Source organism: Streptopelia decaocto (assembly GCF_964273445.1).
Source record: "Streptopelia decaocto genome assembly, chromosome: 13".
Classification (NCBI taxonomy): domain Eukaryota; kingdom Metazoa; phylum Chordata; class Aves; order Columbiformes; family Columbidae; genus Streptopelia; species Streptopelia decaocto.
In genome coordinates this window covers 16,663,219-16,685,447 of record NC_138668.1, presented here as the reverse complement: position 1 = coordinate 16,685,447, position 22,229 = coordinate 16,663,219, and positions in this window count along the sequence as shown.

Below are 22,229 nucleotides of genomic sequence, written 5' to 3'. Positions count from 1 at the left end.
CGCGCCCCAGCAGCGCCCCCTGGGGGCAGCGGGTGCGAACTGCGGGGCAGCGGCAGCTCGGAGCGGGCGGGAGCCCCGTCTGGTCCCTGTGGAGCAGAGCGGGCTGAGCACCGCCCCGGTGGGGCCTCCCAGCACAGAACAGACACCGACACACTAGAGCCAGCTCGTTAGGAGGCTGGAGCACATAACGTACCTGGAGATCATACCATCATTTTGGTTGGAAGAGACTCTTAGGATCAAGTCCAACCACAACCCACCACTGGCACTGCCCATGTCCTGAGAACCTCATGTCCGTCTGTCCAACCCTCCAGGGCTGGTGACTCCAGCACTGCCCTGGGCAGCCTGTTCCAATGCCCCACAGCCCTTTGGGGAAGAAATTGTTCCCCACATCCAACCTCAACCTCCCCTGGCGCAACTTGAGGCCGTTTCCTCTGCTCCTGGCGCTTGTTCCTGGGGAGCAGAGCCCGACCCCCCTGGCTCCAAGCTCCTTTCAGGCAGTTCAGAGATCAGAAGGTCTCCCCTCAGCTCCTGTTCTCCAGCTGAACCCCCCAGGTCCCTCAGCCGCTCCATCACACTTGTGCTCCAGCCCCTCACCAGCTCCGTTCCCTTCTCTCCACTCGCTCCAGCACCTCAAGGCCTTTCCTGTAGTGAGGGGCACAAAAGTGACCCCAGGATTCGAGGCTTGGCCTCCCCAGTGCCCAGCACAGTGGAACAATCACTGCTCTGGTCATGCTGGCCACGCTATTCTTGATGCACACCAGGGAGCTGTTGGCCTTTTTGGCCACCTGGGCCCACTGGTGAAGATGGTGAAGTCAAAGCCAAGGTCTTCTTGGGGACTCACAAAAGGTCAATAGCGACAAGACAGAGCAAATCAAGTACAACCAGAGAGACTAAAGAGGAATTTTCAGAGTGAGGGCAGTCAACCATTGGCACGGACCTTGGAGGTTTGTAAAATTTGTCCAAACTAGACCTAAAGCAACCTGGTCAAGCTTCAAAGTCAGCCCTGCTTAAAGCAGATAACTTTCAGAGGTCCCTGTCAATTTAAGTTATTCTATAGTTTAATTTGGATATAAACATGATGTTTCAACAACACACCACATATCGGAGCATCTTCCCTCAACTACTTAGGAAATAAAAGTAACATAGTGGCAAGAATGTAGTGTCATCGTTGTCCAATTTTCATATGTGACTTTCCTGTACAATGCTAAAATATATCCCCACTGTACCGTGTGGTAGTGTTGCTGTAACAGTTCCTTCATACTAGCTAGGAAAAAGGTCCAAAAAGCTACATTCTAAAATCACCATTTTGCAGTGATTCCCAAAGAACTCAGAGTTCAATAAGTATGCAAATAACAATTTCAGCGAAGCTGCAGGAGAACAGTCGAGCTCTGGTTTACTCGACTGCTCCTTCACACCCTTCCTGCAGTGCAGCTCCTTGGAGAGCCAGCGTGACCCAAGATCATGGCACGAAGAGGTGGAAACAGCACAATTCCTCCTCCTGGAAGGAGGGAGGCGAGGAGCTCCTGGAGCCGCCAACAGCCCAGCTCCCCCGCAATCACTGCGGCCTGCATGGGGCTCCAAGGCTCCACTCCGCTATAACTAGTTTTTACTTTTTTATTATATTATATTTACTTATTATTTATTTTATTTTATTTTATTTTATTTTATTTTATTTTATTTTATTTTATTTATTTATTTATTTATATCTGTTTTTATTTGTTTCTGTTTTGCTGTCCCATTACACACTGTAGAGAATAGGATTCAACACACCAGCAACCTTAAGTCTGAGCCATTCCAATGGATAGAGTTACTTTTTTTGGAGAAAATACACTGAACGCAATTTAACTCTTAAAATACATTCACAGCTTGGACATGCAGAGGTGTGCCAGTTCAACTGAACGTGTGAGCACAACATTTCCATGTGCTGTTGCCGGGAAAATCCTGCTGAGACAGCAGCAACACCCTGTGTGCCACCACGTCCTCAGCGCAGGAGCCATCACTTGCGTGAATATCACTGCTCGCTCTAAGAAAGCAAATAAGCACAGGAAATAACTGAGGAGGGAAGGAGTAGGAGGTTGATGTGTAAGCACATCCTGTGCTGAGCACAAGCAGCACAGACTCAGTCCTGAACGCCTGGACCGCGATTCCAACTGAGCAGCCCTGGTCTGTTTGACCTTGTGTGACCACCCAGGAGTCAACAAGGAGAATACTCTGCACAGCTGGAGTCTGCTTTGAAAACGCGACATACTTTGTCTGAACCATGGATTTTTAGAAATAAAGAGTGCACATAACAGAACCTGAGATTTTGGTTTTTGAGAGGAGTTGTTTGCTTATTCATGAATAAAATAATTTAAAATGAAATCACATAGGCGGATTCATAAACACTGTATCCAAGTCCGAGGCAGGCAGACACGTATTTTGCTCTGATCACACTCCAACAGGACTCGGCTTTTGAGCTACTTTGCAGGGAACAGCAAAATACTAATCACATCTATATGTTTCATAGCTTAAATAATTCTGAGATTGACATCATTTTTAATGTAGTTTCCTTCCTACCACTGATATTACCAAATCCAAGTGCCAGAGTGACCTTGTTCACCTAAACCGGCACTCGTTCACATTAACAGCAAGACATCCACCACCTTCACCAGATCTTGAGCAAGTCTCTATGAAAGCAAAGCGTGCACAGCGACGTTTGGGACTCTGCTTGGCAAGTATTGATGAGGCTACTGTCCTCCCATGGCTTCTTTGCATTTGGTTTTAGCAAGGAACCCCAGCAGAGGGATCGCGGCAGAACAGGGCTAAGGACGGGGTTACCCTTCTGATGAATTGATGACCTGTGGTTTGGGAGCAGCCATTGGGCCTCAAGAAATAATTCCATCAAGTTAAACCCAGCTTTGTGTAAGAGATACATGCCACTTTGGTTCTAACTCATGCATACTCTTTAAATGGAAAACAAAATAATTCGTGGCATAAAATTCCTTGCAGAATAGGAATTTAATTGCAAGTCAAAAGCAGGATTTAAGTTTGTTTCTGATACTAAATGGTATTTATAGAAATGCAACAGGGATATATATGTGTGTCTGTCATGAATGCAGTGAGAGACTGTTTTGTCTGCAACAATTTGTTTCAGAATTTATTTAAATATTTTACCACTATGCATTCTCTGACAACTGGAAAATAAATAAGACGATGCTGCATTACTTCCCTGCCAGGAAATTAGGGAGTATTATTAACACAAGTATTCACAAAGATCTGCTAAAAGATGGTTTATGCCTGAAGGCGACTTTTGTGTGTTTTATTCAGGAGAATTTTGTGTGTTTTAAGTATGATGATGATTTTATGACTCAGGCTTTTAGAAATGTCTTAATGAAACTAAAAAAACTACTTTTGCCCAACATTTTTAGTTCCATTTGAGACTACTTCCAACACTGATGCTTTTACAGCAAGATCCTGAGAAGTTCAGAATGGATCCTAGTGGAGTTTTTAACAGAATGTGAATATTACCATCCTCCCTACCCATCTCTGATCACAACAGACAAAACCCCATTCAGAGCTTGATGATGAACAGCAAGATCGGTGAAAATTTGTATTTGTCCTCAAATTATTTTTGAATCAGTAATAAGCTGCAGAGCTTTAACTTGAAAAGTATGTTGGAGAGAGAGATTCAGCAGCTCGGGAGAGGAGGAATCTTCCCAGGTGAGCTCAGCTGATGTTCCTCTGCCCAGGGGCCCTTAATCTCCGTTTGTACAGGGGTTCCTCATCATGAACACACTGCTTACGCTGGAGCACAAGAAGGAATTCTCAGTCCTTCTCATCAACCTTGCTCCCCTTTCAATTAACAGCGAAACATGCACTGAAACCAACAATGGAGCTCAGGTGCCGCGTACCCACGGGATCGCACTTTCTTCTTCCTCTGCAAACAGCCCGGGCAGAACCCGGCGTCCCCAGCACTGCCCAGTGACCCCAGTCACGGCCGCTGCTTCCCCGTCCTACCCAAATGTCGGTGCTGCTTCCACCTGAAAACATGGCCAAGCAGCACCAGCCGCTCCAAGGGAACCCTTCTCCTGCCCTGGGGACATTCCTTTGTTCCCAGCCTCTTCTCTCTCCCACCCCCTCATCTAAACTTATTTGCTCCTGGCCTCACATCAAGCTAGAACTGTGGAGCATAGCTAATACATAAATTAGCGACAAACTTTCCGCTGTGGTCCCAGATCAAAGGTAGAAGAGCTGCGTGACCGCGGGGCCCAGCCGCGCGGGTGCTGCCCTGCCCCGTGTGCACGTCGCCCACGGACAGACTGAAATACTGAGCCTGCGGCACGTCAGGAAATATTACATCAAAAGAAGAGAGTAAGAAATAAACTGACATTTTCCACAAAATAAATAGCTTACCATTAGCATTATATAAAGTGTTGTGACAAACTTAATTTTGGAACTATTGACAAGAGCCTGGAAGTTAGGCTTTAATCATGAACTTTTCAAAATTGCCTTTCAAAGGGAAAGTCTCCACTCCTGTTCTCTCTGGCACATTTGTTTTCCATTTTGGATTTATTGGCACAGAAATCACCCAAATCACAAAGCCGATCTTCAGTCACCACTGCAGGGCTTTTTGGAGCTGTTTGGGCTGTTCAGGCTTCAGAGTTACTTTGATTCCTGTCATGGAAAACCATTACTCCAATCTTTCTATTAAGCGCCCCCAGTTCACAAGAAGCTTTTCACTGGATCCCAAGTTAGCCAAGGCTGTGAGATGAACCTGCCTTCTTTTAATGTGAACATGCTACACTTTGAAATACAGAACTCCATTTTATTTGAAAGTAGGCTTGAACAGGCTAGAAGTCCTCAGTAGAGAAAAACTGAGTTGGTGGGCAAAACAGATTAAAATAAAAAGATTTGATAACAGATCTACTGCCCTCTGGTTAAACCCTCCTTGGGTGAAACTTTTGCTTCCATCATTCCATCCAGTACAACACATTTCCATGGCTTCTTGGTTTGCAGTGAGCTCTACCAGCTGCTCCTCGATTACAGCACACGGAAAGCGGTATGTGCCTGTGCCCCGACTCAGCTTTTCTGCGATGTGCTCCCATCACCTCCCACACCCCTCGGCCCTTTCTGTCCCAGCCGTGCCCCCTGGCTCTGCTCCAGGGACATCTCTGGGCCACTGGCCCGCAGTGCCCGTCAGCTCCCCTGGAGCTGGGCAGGACAGAATTCATCTCCTGACCCCGCCGGACACTCTGCTGTACACAACTGCGAACACACCAACCGGATATACTGTTTATCTACCACATGCACATAAAATCCAGCATGCTATGAAGAAAAACACGTTAAAAGAGTTTAAATACCTTCTTGAATAGGGCCATGCCTCAGCAGATCTGAAGTCACCAGGACCTTCTTCACGTTCTGCAGCAGGACCAACCCGTGCCAGCCGGAGGAGATGCTGAGAGCCCCACTGCCAGTCTCGGGTGCAGAGTCAGTGACTGCTGACACCGTATTTGAGCCCTCAGTAATAAGGGCTTGAATATTGACTTTTATCTGAAGATGTGATCAAGCATTTACCATAATGGGATCACTCTCCAGTCTAAGATCAAGTCTTCCTTTCTAACTAGGTTCATCTGCCTCCTATCTTTAAAACAACCTCTGAGATCTGAGACCATAGCAATGTAACTTAACAGTATTAATACCAAAGCAATTTAGTATCTGAGTGCTCTGAGCCTAACACATGTTCAATGAAAGCATAAAATCCAGCACAAAGTACCCCTGATGGTGATGGCTTTTATACAGTAATTTAGCAATTCAAACACAGATCTCCTACCTGACACTTGCTTCTTATTTCCTTTCCTCCCTTTGTTTTAAACTCTTGCATAAAAACTAACTAATAATTCTCACAAAACTCTAGGGTAGGGATACATTGCCTACCTCATTATCAAAAAGGAAAAGGGCCCATGTAAAAGCTGACTCGATCAATGACAGCAAAAAATTGTCAATAAGACTCAAGACTCAGGAACTCTGAGCTATAAGAGCATTAAGCAAATGGGTTTGTTGGACAACGGCTAATGCGAAGTAGGAGGAAAGCTTCATTTGGAGCTTGCCAGCTCAGCATTGAAGTTAAGCTCAAAACAAATCTGAACACTAGAAATATACCCTCGCAGCCAACTCAGATCAAGAAATGGTTTAAACATAATGCAGCAACCGACAACCCAGTTTTTGAGAGCTTTTGGAATTAATTTATAAGATCAGTTGGTGAAACTTTATGGAACAAACCCTGTGACTGGAGTGGTGGTGGCTGAACCATCCCTGGAGACATCCCAGGCCAGGCTGGACGGGGCTCTGAGCACCCTGAGCTGGTGAAGATGTCCCTGTCATGGCAGGGGGGGCACTGGGAGCTGGGAAGGTCCTTCAACACAAACCATCTGTGATTCTATAATCAAATCAGTATTTCTCAGGTACTTCAGAAACAACCATTCCTATCTAACACTTTGAAAGTCAGAAGAGGCACATACAGTGCAAGGTTCACATCATGAATGTATTCTCTTCTGATTTTGAAAAACAGGCTGTAACTAACAAGCATTCATTCCTAGAACATAAACCTCTTAGTTGCCTTTGAAACCAAGCTCAGTGCACTCACTTGGTAACAGCTTCAGTATTTACAAGGGCTACAGAATCAAAATCAATTGTTCATACTTATGTTCTGAATTGTGGGGAAAAAAGAGCTTTTGACTTCTAAAATTTTCACACTTTCAATCTAATAATCAAGAAGAATAACTGCTGGTATTTTGAAGATATCAATATATTCCTGCTGGTATATTATACTTTCCTCCTTTCTACAATTGTTTTGGGGGACATCTCAGCCAGGATATCTGTAGTTTTAAATAACCTAACATCCAGGAAGGGAAACTAAACATAAGTAGCATGTTTTGCTTAATCCGCAGGTTATGTTTAGCAACTGTGAAGGTCTAATTTCATTCTGTTTGTTTTGTGAAGGGAAAGAAGCCCCAACATTATTCCTTTCCTGATCATCAAGTTCTCAAGGAACAAACAGACAGCCATGATCACTGCAAAATAATTCAATACAAACAAAATATCATCATTTAACAAATGAAGTCATCACTTTGTTCTCCTTATATAGTTCACAACACTTTGTGTTACATGCTCAGTCAAGAAAGACCCACGTGCCTGTTGTACAAGATCACACACAGGCAAACGCCAGGCACCACGCTCTCCACATCTTCACCAGCTCGCATCCTTGCTAAAAGATGCTGTCACAGTCTCATTTGTTCCTGTTCATTAAGAGTCTGTCTGTCCACAAGATGCCGTTGATATGTCTGAGTTAGCTGAAGCTGGACAGCTTGCCAGGAACTCACCTGTGCTCCTTACGCTACACGTCAGGCACAGGCGGAGGCCACGGGACAGCAGCAGCACGCGGGGGTTGATCTCAGTCATCACTACCAGAGAAAGAGAACGCCATTAATCAAAATTGTACAAGGATAGTGACACACAACCAAGTCTCAAGTGCCATTGACATCCATAACTATGTATTTAGGACAAAGTAATTTACTCTTATTCTTAAAGATAACGAGTCCTGTAATGGTTTATGTTTTCTGTTCCTACCCAACACTAGAAATCCTCCATTCAGCAGAAAATTGCTTATAATCTGGCCAAATTACTTAATGTGAAGTGTCCCTTGGACCAAAAAGTTGGATCCTTCCTCCCTTCTCTCTTTCGAAAGGAAAGAGAAAAGAGTAACTGAAAACATTTTCTAGTAAATGGCACCACTTTAACACGTCAGTGTGGAGCTGACCAGCTTCATCAACCCCACTGCACCGCGGTCGGCCTCCTCCCCGCATCACCTTGCAATGCTGAATGCGCTGCAACAAAAGCCGACTATTTCTTAGGAAGGAAGTGTCTCATCACTGAGAAGCTTGTCCCCTTGCTGCCTTGCTTTAGTTCCCACTCCTTCCTGGTTTTTTTCTTTGGCTTAATGAAATCCCTTTCCAGCCACCTCAATGGTTCTAATGTACAGGAAGCAAATTATTTTGAAAGGCTTGTAGCAGAACATAAATACAGTTTTCAAATGCCAAGACTCTTATCTGAGCTTTTTAAAGCTTAGAGGTCTTTGAAAGCGCTGCCAGTGCTGGCTGAGAAGGCACATAAACCCAGCCGTGTGCGGAGAGGCGGCCGCGGCGGCACCGCCGGGACACTGACATTCTCCGCAGTGTCACCACGGCCTTCAACCGCGGGCTTTGGGAAGACAATTCTGTAACACCACATCAGCACGAGAGCCTCTTGTTCTGAATGCTGGATGCTCTTGCACTCTTCACCAAGCCACTTATCTTGCTACCAAGTTGCCTTGAGTGTTTTTTCACAGGGATGCTCTTCTATTCAACTAAAGCAAAGCGACTATTATTAAGTATGATAAAATGGACAGCAGAAGTGTTATTTAAATAAAAGAACCTTGTATAAACTACTTAATCATAAGAAATCAAGCCAAAGAGTGGATCATCAAATCAAGTATAATATATATATTGGTGCCTGCTAGATGAAAGTTTTGATACAAGCACCAGGTGAAAGACTCAGAGTATGATGGTCTTTCATTCTGCAGAAGAACAGAATCACTGTTCCTTAATTTCCAAGTTGCCAGGGCTCACTGGAAGAAATACGTTTAGCAAGATATGGAAGTTGCAATAGTTTTTCTTCTACATCAAGAAAAACAAACAAACAAACAAAAAAAAAAACCCAAAACACACACACAAAATCCCCACAAAACAAAACAAAACAAAAACAACAACCAAACAACAAACAAAAAACCAACCAAACCTTCAGTATTTTCAGGGAGAGCACAGAGACTTTGCCTCCTCCAATATCACATCCAACTCTCCACCTCTTAATGTGTCTTGTTTGAGTTTTCATACACTGCAAATATTTAACATTATTTACCCTAAAGCCACCCCTGTACACTGTGATGCAGAGTAAGTAACCAAATATTCATTCCTTCTGCCATAGGTGATTTGAAATTTATTTCTGGGTATATCTCACATTTCCTCCTCCTGGCTTAGAGGAAATTATATTTGTCAAGAACTGGAGAGACTGCTCCTTTCCATCAGCCCTTCAAATAATATCCAGAGCTTTGTGCAACAGCAATTAAAGAAAAGATGAGTTCTGACACCAGCCTTATTTTTTATAATTGCAAGAGAAAATGTGAAACTCAGATGGGTCTTGTTAGTGCTAAATGCACTCCTACTGACTCCAATTTGTTTTGTTCTATTAATTTATCATCTTACATTTGGAATGATTTTATAGTCTGCTAGGAAAAGGTCTCAGAAGCATAAAGTGGTGAGATAATAGAATAAAGATGCAGCTAACTGTGATATTTCAGAGCAATTTCAGTACCACTTGTGAATACGCTACTATTCCAAACACAACCCTGCAGCTCTTTATGCCCACAGCAGCTACACCATTGTTTGGTATGAACAAATCTGACAGTGTCAGTGGCCAAACTCGGTGAGCCCCATCCACGTGAGCCCCATGCACGTGAGCCCCATCCACGTGAGCCCCATCCACGTGAGCCCCATCCACGTGAGCCTGCGACCCCCAAGGCAGGTCGGGCTGGTGAAGACCCTGTCGCTTGTTCATCTGTAACCAACATGTCAACAAGTCTATCAAGTCAATCCTTGAACAGCACATGCAGCAAAATAATATCAGGACTATGCAAAATGGGGAAGGTATTTCTTGAACACTATAATTTAGATTTAACCTATAACTTGCTTGCTATTTAGAATATATATTGTTGCGGTAAGTTGGAACTGTGGCTTAAGCTGCATGATGATGCGTTGTGATTCGGGCTGAACGCCACACTAACCTTTGAGACCTTGAGTGTGCTTGACTGGTTTCAGGATTCTCAGGATGTGTGGCTGTCTTTTCAGATGAGAAGTGAATAATGGATTGCTTCATGCTTCTCTTATTTTATCTACTGAGAATTCCTGCCAGCTGCGAGTAAACAAAGACCACGTGAGGGATATTGTGATTTACGGACACTTGTGCTTTCCAAGACAATAAACAAGCATTGGATAGCACTGTGAAAAACGTGCATCGGTCACTGAGAGGTGAAAAAGGTGAATGTTTAATATCCTTCATGAACTTCTGCAGCACCCACAAAGCACCCAGAATTACAAACTCAGTTACACCTTACTGATTAGAGCTCTAAAAGAGAGTATAGGACCCATAAAGTCAGCTGAACAGGTTTTCCAGTTGTTTTGGTTTGTTTTTCCATTTGTTATGACTAGTGGTCAGCAAAGGCAGCCTAGCGGGTGGCACAAGTCCCTCTGGATCAGTGACACCACATCCCCACACCACTTGCAAGCTCTGTGATGCCACAGATATCGCACCACAATGACGAAAAACTATGTTTTTAAGTTAGACTCCAGGCACTATTAGAAAAATCTGTTATTTACTAGTATCTTTGCTACATTTCAGCTGGAATTGCCATGCTCTCTAAATTCCCTGGTTTATTTTACTGCATCTTTTTTCTTTCTTAGCATTGCTATTGACCCACTTAAAGACACCTGATGTTAGAAGAGGCCTTGTCTCTGTGCATAGAGCTAGAGTGAATGAGGCACACATATAGTGAATTCCCTTCATTTTTGCAGAAAATACTACAGGTAAATGCAAATATTTGCCTGTGTCCAGATACACAGAGACTCATAAACTAGTTTATTTGATAACAATCTTTACATTGTTTTGAAAAATACCGGCTATGCTTTTAAGACTTCATAGGATTAGGAGAGTAAAAGCCCAAGATGCTACTCAAGAAGCACAAGTGGGAAGGGCCGGCCACACTCCATCTTTTTTAAAACAAAGCAATGAGCAGAAAACAATTTCTGTTTGGTAAGCATCATTGTGATGACAATCACCTACCCGAAGGTCACCGAACCCCAGCCTGGCAGGGTTGCAGAGCTCTGTAGATCCCCCAGCGCTGCTCACGCAGGGTCACGGAGCAGATCACACAGGATCCCAGGCGGTTTGAATGTCTCAGAGAAGGAGACTCCACAGCCGCTCTGGGCAGCCTGGGCCAGGCTCTGGCACCTCCCAGCAAACAAGTTTCTCCTCGTATGTCCACCTGACCAAAAAAACCCAAAAACTTAGAAAATGGAAGACATAAAAAAAACATTTTTAGCATAAAATATTTCAAATGTGTTTGAAGTGCTCCAAATCAAAAATCAATGCAGAAATACATTCATTGTTGGAATGCCAGCAAAAGGAATATATGGAAGAAGCCAAAGCATCTTATTGATTACCACCAGCATCCAGCTGCAGTCCAAAGCCACATGTCCATAAACACCCCAGCAGTGTGGCTGAGGTGGCCCCAACGTGGTGTGGCTGGCAGGGGGAGGACAGCACCCCAGCTTGTCCTCATGGCAAGTACAGCACCACAGCTTGTCCCTGTGAGAAGGGGCAGCACCCCAGCTTGTCCCATGGGAAGGACAGCACCACAGCTTGTCCCTGTGAGAAGGGGCAGCACCCCAGCTTGTCCCATGGGAAGGACAGCACCCCAGATTGTCCCATGGGAAGGGCAGCACCCCAGCTTGTCCCATGGGAAGGACAGCACCCCAGATTGTCTCATGGGAAGGGCAGCACCCCAGCTTGTCCCATGGGAAGGACAGCACCCCAGATTGTCTCATGGGAAGGGCAGCACCCCAGCTTGTCCCATGGGAAGGACAGCACCCCAGCTTGTCCCACAGAAAGAACAGCACCCCAGCTTGTCCCATGGGAAGGACAGCACCCCAGCTTGTCCCATGGGAAGGACAGCACCCCAGCTTGTCCCATGGGAAGGGCAGCACCCCAGCTTGTTTTCTTCTTTCACACTGCAGAACTCTGCACTGGAAACCTCTCCCAGATTCCTCTGAGCTCCCACCAGGCTCCAGCTGACCCATCCACATGGACTTTGCTCTTGTATGAGCAAGGGAAGATGAAGCCCATCTTTGCTAAGACGTTCCTGCGGTCATGAATGGATTTGCCTGAGTCCCCGTGCTTTACCTTGGTTGAGGTAAATATTTCTACACTTGGTACATTCCTGAGGATCTTTCCGGTAAGTCTCGTGGAATCACCATGGTAATATTCTCCACTTGCAGTAATTATGCTGATATATCCTCTCTGAATATCTAAGACAGTTAAAATCTGCAGAAATAAAAGTAATTATATATCAGTCAGTGTAATACAGCTGTGGACAGCTGTAAATAAAGTGTTTACATGGGAATGGAGCCATTGCAGAGCTTTAAAAAAGTGTGTACGAAAGGCAAGAAAATAAGCCTGTTCCAGTTTGTTAGAATATGCAGTTTAATCCATGTAGAAATCTTGTTCATCAGTAATTACAGAAGGAGATAAGAGTCTTCTCAATTAAGATCAGGCAGAAAATGCTTTCATTTAATGTGCTCTGAGAAGTATCGCATCAAAAATAATTAGAGAGAGATGTAAAAACTTTGGGATGTTTTAAATATATACCTCCTTTGAAATGTAGAAAAGCTTCAAAGAGCCATCAGGTTCTGGCATGCTATGGAAAGAGCATTTGTATTTAAAAACAACAAGGCCTTTCCCCTCATTTCATATATATTTGACAGAGCCACTCAAAAATAATAACAGAAAACTAATTTAAATTCCGACATGATTCTTTGGATAATACTTTTAGCTCAATGGCTGGAATCATTAGGAATGAGCGCGTGGTAAACCCTACATTGGGAACATGACACAGAGGAGTTTCTGTCAAGCTTTTCCAGTTATTAGTCTTCCTGTCCTGGTTACTTATATTTCCTTCCAGCTCACACATATAAGTCACGCAGCAGGAATTACAGCGGCACCAGCTCGGAGCACCCTGTGCTGGCTTTCGTTTCCCCCTTTATGAGTCTATACAGGAGACAAGAATGCATTTTTACAATCTCTACTCATTGCTCGTGTCTCTGGTAACCAGTCTTCAAGGCCCACTCTGACTCATTAACTAATCAATTACACACTCGCTAATCTGTTTTATCCAAAGATAACAAAGGAAAAGGCATGGATTTCTTTCTACTACTTGAAAATTATTTTCTTAAAACCCTGGTTACACAAACTCGTTCTTAGCCACGGCCCCCCAGCCTTCCATAGGAGTTTTCCAAGCACCCGTGTGAATTGGTTTTGATTTGACGCACCGATTGTACTCACCCAGCGGGCTGCTTGGCATGATATGGATTGGCTCAGCACCGGCATCACCTCACTCATTGTTCACACCCCGTACCCCATTATATAATAGTCACGGACTGGAGACAAAAGAAAAGACAGAAACATGGAGATTAAAGACAAACATTGATCAAAGATAGAAAGGGAACTGCAGACAAACGAAAACCTCTGATCAAAAACTGATGGAAAGGGACATGGGGAGATGTGAAAAAAGGAGAAGAAAAAAGCCACAGCTCACTGCTTCAGGATATCCTGCATGCTTTTGATTCTCTACCAGTCTCTAATCCAGCCATGGTTAAGAAAGAAGTATATGAATTTCTCTACATCCCCTAGGGATAAAATATCTTTTCCTGGATATCTTATCATTAACTCTCCCTTGTCCACTTTGCTGTGACATTCATCTTCCCAGCACTATTTTCAACCTGCTTTGCTGGTTGCAAGAAAGGATTTTCTCCTGTTGCAGTTACAAATTTCTCCACAAGGCACGTGTGTTACCTCTGACCAGCTAAACTCCATCACCAGCCTCATGTCTGCAGCACTGCTGCTGCAGGTAACGCTCCATGGGGAGCGGCGCAGCCCGCGCCAGCCGACAGCTCCCGCCCGGGAACAAAGGCCCCGCCATCGCTGTGACACCAGCCTGCAGCAATTAATCAGAACATGGAAAACCTGAGCTTTATTCCCAAATAAATGAGCTGAAACCACACAGAAGAGGGAAATGGACTTTCGACCCATATGTTTGAGCCCATATGCTATCAGTTGTAAGCATAATTTGTGGTCTGTTATTCCCGCCGCAGCTTTTGGCCAGAAATAGGGTCATATCACAGGTCCACGCCGCGAGGGTGACGGGCACTCTCAGAATCCCTGCGCTAGTATAAATCATTGCTGTTGATTTTGGCTGCGTGACAGCTGAACCCTGTTACTGCTGGCAGCTCCCAGCACTGCTCTGCGGTGACATCCCCATCGCTGTCCCACTCCAGCACTGCTCTGCGGTGACATCCCCATCGCTGTCCCACTCCAGGGCTGCTCTGCAGTGACATCCCCATCGCTGTCCCACTCCAGGACTGCTCTGCGGTGACATCCCCATCGCTGTCCCACTCCAGGACTGCTCTGCGGTGACATCCCCATCGCTGTCCCACTCCAGGACTGCTCTGCGGTGACATCCCCATCGCTGTCCCACTCCAGCACTGCTCTGCGGTGACATCCCCATCGCTGTCCCACTCCAGGACTGCTCTGCGGTGACATCCCCATTGCTGTCCCACTCCAGCACTGCTCTGCGGTGACATCCCATCGCTGTCCCACTCCAGGGCTGCTCTGCGGTGACATCCCCATCGCTGTCCCACTCCAGGACTGCTCTGCGGTGACATCCCCATCGCTGTCCCACTCCAGCACTGCTCTGCGGTGACATCCCCATTGCTGTCCCACTCCAGCACTGCTCTGCGGTGACATCCCCATCGCTGTCCCACTCCAGCACTGCTCCGCGGTGACATCCCCATCGCTGTCCCACTCCAGGACTGCTCTGCGGTGACATCCCCATCGCTGTCCCACTCCAGGACTGCTCCGCGGTGACATCCCCATCGCTGTCCCACTCCAGGACTGCTCTGCGGTGACATCCCATCGCTGTCCCACTCCAGCACTGCTCTGTGGTGACATCCCCGTTGCTGTCCCACTCCAGCACTGCTCTGCGGTGACATCCCCATCGCTGTCCCACTCTGTTTAAGTACTTTCCAAATGAAAATATAATTATCCTCTTTTATGTTTTTCAGATGATTTTCTAACCTTGACTGGCCAAATAATTCTAAGATTAGAATATCTTCAGGGTATTACTCATCAAAGGGGTTAGTTAAAGCAGCCACATGGATTTCCAAAGATTTCAGGCAATCTGAAGCACTGCCACCAGAATAACTTTAGTGCACAGAACCTCAGCCTGGTTGACGTTGGCAGGGGCCTCTGGACCCCCTTCTGAAGCAGGGCCACCTCCAGCGCCGTGCCCAGGACCACGTCCAGGTGGCTGTCGGTCACCACTCACCTTCTTTGCCACAAGGGCACATTCCTGGCTCATGCAAGTGTCCAAAACCACTGGATCCCCAAAAAGGGGGAGCACTGACTTGGTTTGCACAGGTTCAGACAGAAACAATTGCGTCTATTTGAAGAGCTGGCAACATTTTTCGTGTGAGGACATCTTGTGGCTAATATTCCACATCATTGGCGATAAGCCATGTCATAGAACTTGGCTGCAGAGAACTGGAACATCAGGAGTATTAAATCACCCCTTGTGCCAAATATACGTCCTCTTTTCACATTTAGTCTTGGTTCATAAAGATGGAATCAGAATCAGGAGCTATATTTGTAAATGAAAACTATATTTAAATACCCAGAGATATTTTTGTGAGATCATTTCTCCTGTGGTAGCATTCAAAATATTCTGTGTTTTGCTGGAGATATTTTAAACTTCCATTGTTGCAATTAATGGCTTGTGAGTTAAGTATGACACTGGCAGCTACTGGATAAGGAACTGTTAACGCTGCACCACTGACGAGCCCTATAAATGGCTGAACGTTTGGGAGACGGCACTGTAGCTTCTGTTCTGGGGACACGTGTCTCCACAGGGAGACGGTGGATATCACAGAATCCCAGGATGGGATTGGAAGGGACTGGAAGGGACCTGGAAGGCTCATCCAGTGCAATCCCCCATGGAGCAGGAACACCCAGATGAGGTTACACAGGAAGGTGTCCAGGCGGGTTGCAATGTCTGCACAGAAGGAGACTCCACAACCCCCTGGGCAGCCTGGGCCAGGCTCTGACACCCTCACCGGGAACAAGTTGCTTCTCATCTCTAAGTGGAACCTCCTGTGTTCCAGTTTGCACCCATTGCCCCTTGTCCTGTCACTGGTTGTCACCAGAAGAGCCTGGCTCCATCCTCCTGACACTCCCCCTTTCCATATTGATCCCCAGGAATGAGTCCCCCCTCAGTCTCCTCTTGTCCAGCTCCAGAGCCCCAGCTCCCTCAGCCTTTCCTCACACGGGAGATGCTCCACTCCCTCCAGCATCTTGGTGGCTGCGCTGGACTCTCTCCAGCAGTTCCCTGTCCTGCTGGAACTGAGGGGCCACAACTGGACACAATATTCCAGGTGTGGTCTCCCCAGGGCAGAGCAGAGGGGCAGGAGAACCTCTCTGACCTACTGACCACCCCCTTCTAACCCACCCCAGGTACCATTGGCTTCCTGGCCACAAGGGCCATGGTCATCCCAATAGCCACTATGTGCCACCTGGTGAGGACGACAGGAGTTTTGTAACGTACCCAAAATACTGCTGCCGTAAGATACTGCTGAGAAAATAGAATTTGTAACCATAACGCTGGCTTTACAGCACTTCACAAGGTAAGTTAGTGCAGCACACCTCTGGTCCCTGCACTTGGCACCTCAAAGAAGCTCACAGAGTTTGATGTGCTTCAAAAGAACCACAAATTCTTCCTCCCCTTTATCCCAGATACCCTTGTGATGAGTTTTCTAGCGCTGGCAGACATGAAGAAGTGATTATATCAGACAAATTTGTTTGTATCAATATTTGCCTTCATAAATGGAAACTTTCATAGCTCTCCTAGCAATGGGTTGCGGAACATTAGGATCTCAATCTACAATCTGATGATGAAAGATGAACTACACAGTTAATGATTTAATCAGTACACTGTGTTAATCACAAATGAAACAGAAATCAAGAGGAAAATGCAATATAGAAATAGCGCATAAGGACCAATCCTGCTTGCGTTATTCAGTGGGGCATTCCCGCTTAGGTTCAGTGGGACCAGCTGCAAGGATGAGACAAGCAGCATTTGATCCAACCTATATTATCTCTGATACAAATATTTAGATACTCCTGCCTGTAGCATATTTTATAATATTCTCTTTATAGAGAAGATTAACTCTATATCAAAGGAACAATGTTAGAAGCTTCTAACGGAATCCAGAATAGTTGCAAAAAATCACTTTTTGGAAATGTTCTCATTTGGGCTGCCTCATTAATCCCTTTAATCACAGAACTCACATTTTAATTGCAGATAGCACTCAGGCTCCCAATAACGGGAAGCGCAGCTTCCTGCACCGCACACAGTGGCTGCGGCCCCGATGAACGCTCTGAACGCACAGCCGGAGGACGTTCCGCGGCCAGCTCGGCCCCGCCGCCTCGGGCAGGCCGCCCGGCTTCCCGCGGATCTCCAAAGTGCCGCCCATAGCGCTTCCCCACGCAGGACAGTGTTAGGGGACTGACCAAAGGAAGGGAGCGGAGCTCATGCTCATACCTATAACTGTGACTGTATTCACGACAGCTCCATACAACCCCTTCATCCTCACGCTTCCCCCTAAAACCATGTCCCTTTCCCTCCGCACCCAGAGGGAAGGCAACGCTCTGGCTTTCCTCAGCTTGTGCACGAGGGACAGCTCCAGATGAGATGACTTCAATAAACTGCAGCGCTTGTTTCGTTTTCCACACGGCTCCCGGACCGGCAGGACGCGCTCCCCGTGACTCGGCTCTTCCCTCCCGCCTCGGCCCTGTGCCTGCTGCTGCTCTGGGATGCACCTTGCCACGGGCTCCCAGCCTTAGTTTTGAGGCCAAGTGCGTTTTGCTAAATATATCTGGCACCAGTTTGAGCCAGTAACATAAAGAATGGTAAACTTATTCAGATAAAAATCCTAGTATTGATCAGCATCTAATTGTGGCCCAGGGATCTTGTCCTGCCCATACGTGCAGGTAATGCAAGGAAACTTCCCCTGCTGGTGGTCCCAGCGTAAGCCGCTCAAACCCATGACACCAGCTCACTTTCAAACAATAACCATCATTTTAAAACCCCCACAAAATAAACAGAATTTTTAAAAAATGTAATAAATAGATGAGGTTGAACAAGAACCCAGAAATGTTCACCTCAAACTCCAGCTGTCAGGGACAACCCTCTTCAAGTAAATAAATAATACCCTGCACACATACAGATGCACTTTCCTTCTCTGTCTTCCTTAGTTCTCGCCTGAAACTAGATCCAGAAATGGGTGAACACAGACTGTGAATCTGTATTCGAGAGTCAAGCGCCTTTAAGATAATTTGGGTATTTTTAATTGTGCAAAATCTAACCTGAACTGAACATTTTTCCCCTGTAACACAAGTGGCATATATTTATACATACATATAAATTGGGAGTGTGTGTGTGTGTATCTACCTTGCCACAAGGATGTATTACAAGCAATTAAACCCTTGATAATAAATGGTTCATCAGTCCACAGGTGATGTGCTATAAGTGATTGCTGCTGTAGGTAGCAATCATCCGGTGCAATTGCTGGAATTATAAACTCCCTCGGGGCTGATTGGATTTTATCAACAAGAAGCAATGAAGTAAAAAAGTGTTTGGGGGTGCATTTTTTATCGTGTAAAACCTCGTATTAGAAACTTGCCCATGGAGATGAGCGCATTTCCCTCGCAGACACAGCTTCCCCGTGACGAACAGCCGGGAGCGCGGAGCCCACTCCACAGCAGCCTCTGGGACCAGAGGATATTCCAGGGCAAAGATGAAGTTAAATGGCTTTTCCCACCCCCACAACAACCCAGGCAGCTCTCATGCATACTGAAACTGCTTTCCCACGGGCAGAGCAACATTCCGTAAACCTGTACAGGGATGGAAATAACATGATCGCATTTAAATTAAAGCACAGGAGCTAGTTACCATCATCACTCGGTAAATCTGTCAGTACAGTTTATGTATTATGTTGGAAATTATGATTTGCCAGACCACTCCACTAGTTCCCCAGATAGCAGGAACTTCTATTGTATATTGAATTTCAGCCACTGGTACACATGGAACACTATGTTTAACTTTTAATAAAATCCTTCTTGTTTAGAATACTATCCTTTTTTCTGTTGTTTCCTTTGTCACAGAATTAGTTTTCTTTAATCAGATATCAAAGCAGTAAGTACATCTGTAACAAACAATATCCATCAGAAATAAATCCAATCTACAACACCAAAAAGCTCTCTATTATAGTCTAACACTTCCATGTCACATGGTTTCAAGTTTTGAAAGAAATCCATTTCTTGCTAACCTCTAAATATTTTATACACTAATATTGTTACTTTCCAAAAGATATTTAGCGGAAAAAAGGACACCTGAAAGAGTATAAGCAATCAAAATCAACATTTCAAGTTGACGTTTAGTAGCAGTGCTCAGATTCTTTCATTTTCCTCATGACAATTCTGCTGAGCACAAGGTGTGCACCAGCCATCCCAGCTTCCCTGGGCAACCGGACCACAGCCCAAGTTTAAAAAGTGAAGCACAAGTCTGATTTTATTTTTCAGTTGGTTGTTCTTGGTGTTTGTTTGGGTTTTTTTATGACTGTGCATCAAAATCCTGACCCAGTAACCGAACACCACGACTTCCAAAGGTTTTACCAAGCCCAAGCTGCTCAGAGCAGCAGCTCCAACCGGGAGAACCACGGAGCCAGCCCAGGATGCAGCCCACGGGCTGGGAGGGCTTGGAACTGGAGGGAAGGGAAAGTAACAGAGTGAAAACTGGTTTATGAGCACGTAGAACAGAAATACGGTGAAGTGCAGATACAGCTATAGGCACAACTTTAAAATTATCCCCAGTTATGTAGTTTCAGTGTTGCTCTGCTGCACCAATTTGTTTGTATCTACCTGCACTACCAGAGCCAAGAAGGCCAAACACAGTAACCAGGGACATTTTGCATCCCTCTTCGGATTTTTTTCAGGCAAAAATATTTACTTTTCCCACACAAGTCCTTTCCGAATGTTCACTCTTACTGTCAGGAACCACCAGCTATCGTGCCAGCTTGTTTTATATTTTCTTTTCATACTCCTGTTAGTATGATTTTGTTAAACTGTTTTTATCTCAGCCCATGAGTCTCTCCCTTCCCCTTCGATTCTCTCCCGACCGCGACCACGTGGCTGTTGTGGTTTTCCCTGCTCGCCGGGGTTAAACCGCCCCAGACCCCCGCTCATCTCCTGCTGCCCGCATGGGAAAAACAACGGCTAATTATACATCATCATTTAAGAAGACACAATAATTATTTATACAAATTAAAAAATTGTTCCCCCTGAATGCATCTGTGTCTTTATGTAACACCCCGCACCTGTCTGCTGCAGCACTTCCCTCTCTTTCCTTTTTTTACTTCTTTTCTCAAAGCCCAAATGAAATTGTGAGATATTTGGGATGCAATTTTTTTAAACACAATCAATACACACCCAGATGCTCTGACAAACAGTAACGATAAGAACTTGACATATATAAGACAAATTATGAGACCTTTGAAAGCACAAAGAGGCTTCAACGAACGGGTCATCGCTGTTAATTTGATGACGCTGACACTAGAAATCCCCTTGCAGTGCGCAGCAGCAATTCCAGTGTACTCAATTAGACAAGAGCACATTCGTAGCAAAAACCCAACAGTCCACGAAGCAGCTGCCCTGCAATTTCAAACCACCGATGTGCTCGCTTTGAGGAGGTGCTGAGGAAGAGGATGAGGGCTGTTCGGACATAAGCAGAAAACTTACTGCCAAAGACAACTACAGAGCTGTCTGAAAAGCCCTTCGTTTGGAGGCAGGACGTGCTGCTGCTTCCAGGGCAGAACTACAGGGGTTCAGGAAAAATATAGGATAGTGGCTATTATAGACAGAAATTCCACCATTTTAGAAGTAACTTTTGGAGCACCATTCATTCTCTTGAGGAAAGACATTTATTAGCATTATAGACAGGTATTATGAGCCAAATTAGGAAACGGAGGGCAGGAAAGGGTTCTCCAAGGCCTGCATCGTTACGTTAGCAACCCGAAGTCTGTATCACAAGTGGTTCTCCTGGGTTTCTTTGGAAAGAACCAAGTACTGCACATAATATTTTCAACACCACAGTTCTTTGGAAAAATAGTGTGCATGTTCCACATCACCCGGGTGCATTTGAAATGTGAAGCCTAAGAATAAAGACTGAGGGAAAACGAGAACCAAATTCAGAAAGCAGCCAGAACCTGTCACTGTTTTCCTTCATTGAGCACAAACTAAAGATAAGTTACATCTAGTTTCAGTGAATCTTTCCTAGATTTCTAATTTTCCCATCTAACATTAGATATACTTTTAGGAATCCGGAAGATGAAAGAGACAGGAATATAAAAGGGAGAAACAAGAGAAGAAGGAATCCACATAGTCATTGCCTGTCTGACTCAGAGCAGGGAAAAGGTACTTACAGTTTTCTTCTTTCAGCCGTTAGCAAAAGAATTGTTCCTGGAACAGATTTTGTCGTTGAGTATCTTTATATCTGCTCCATAATTTGAAGCACAGACGTAAGGAGGTTCATGCAGGTTTGTTTATTCTGAAGTTCTGCTGCAAATCCTCATCCACCTTCCAAAGCCATCAGGGTGAGGTGACGAGTGCCCGCAGCCCCCTGCGAGACCCAATGCTGCAGTCGCTGCCCGGGTTACGCCAGGTCCCATTTGCTCCGTGATTCAGGCCTTTTCTCCACTCAGTACAATTACTTCCCATGGAACCCTGGAATCATGGAAGGCTGCTACTAGGTCTCCCCAAGCCTCTTCTCCCCCAGGCTAAACAAGCCCAGTTTCCTCAGCACAGTCTCGCAGGGAATTCCCACTCCCTCCCCACCCCAATAAGCTCCACGGGGCTTCCTCACCTTCAGTCACATCACTGGGGACCCAAAAACAGCTGGGAAGGATCTGTGGCCATAAATTAGATTAATACAATTAACTGCAGAGGTCTTCAAACTCATTGGGCTTAAGTTGATGGAACAAGCTGCTATCATGGCCTGCAAGATCAGTTCACAGACACCATGTGTCAAAACCAATGAATTCAGTAATTTTAATTCATCACATGCAACCCTAAAACCCAGGACTACAACCGGCTTTGGCACATGCCCAGGAAGAGAGATACGCAGCAGTGGGTCATGACAGGAGAAAGAGGGGAAAAAAAAGGGCAGCAGAAATTTCTTCCGGCTTCAATATCCGCTGCTTATTTTAGTATGCCAATGCACA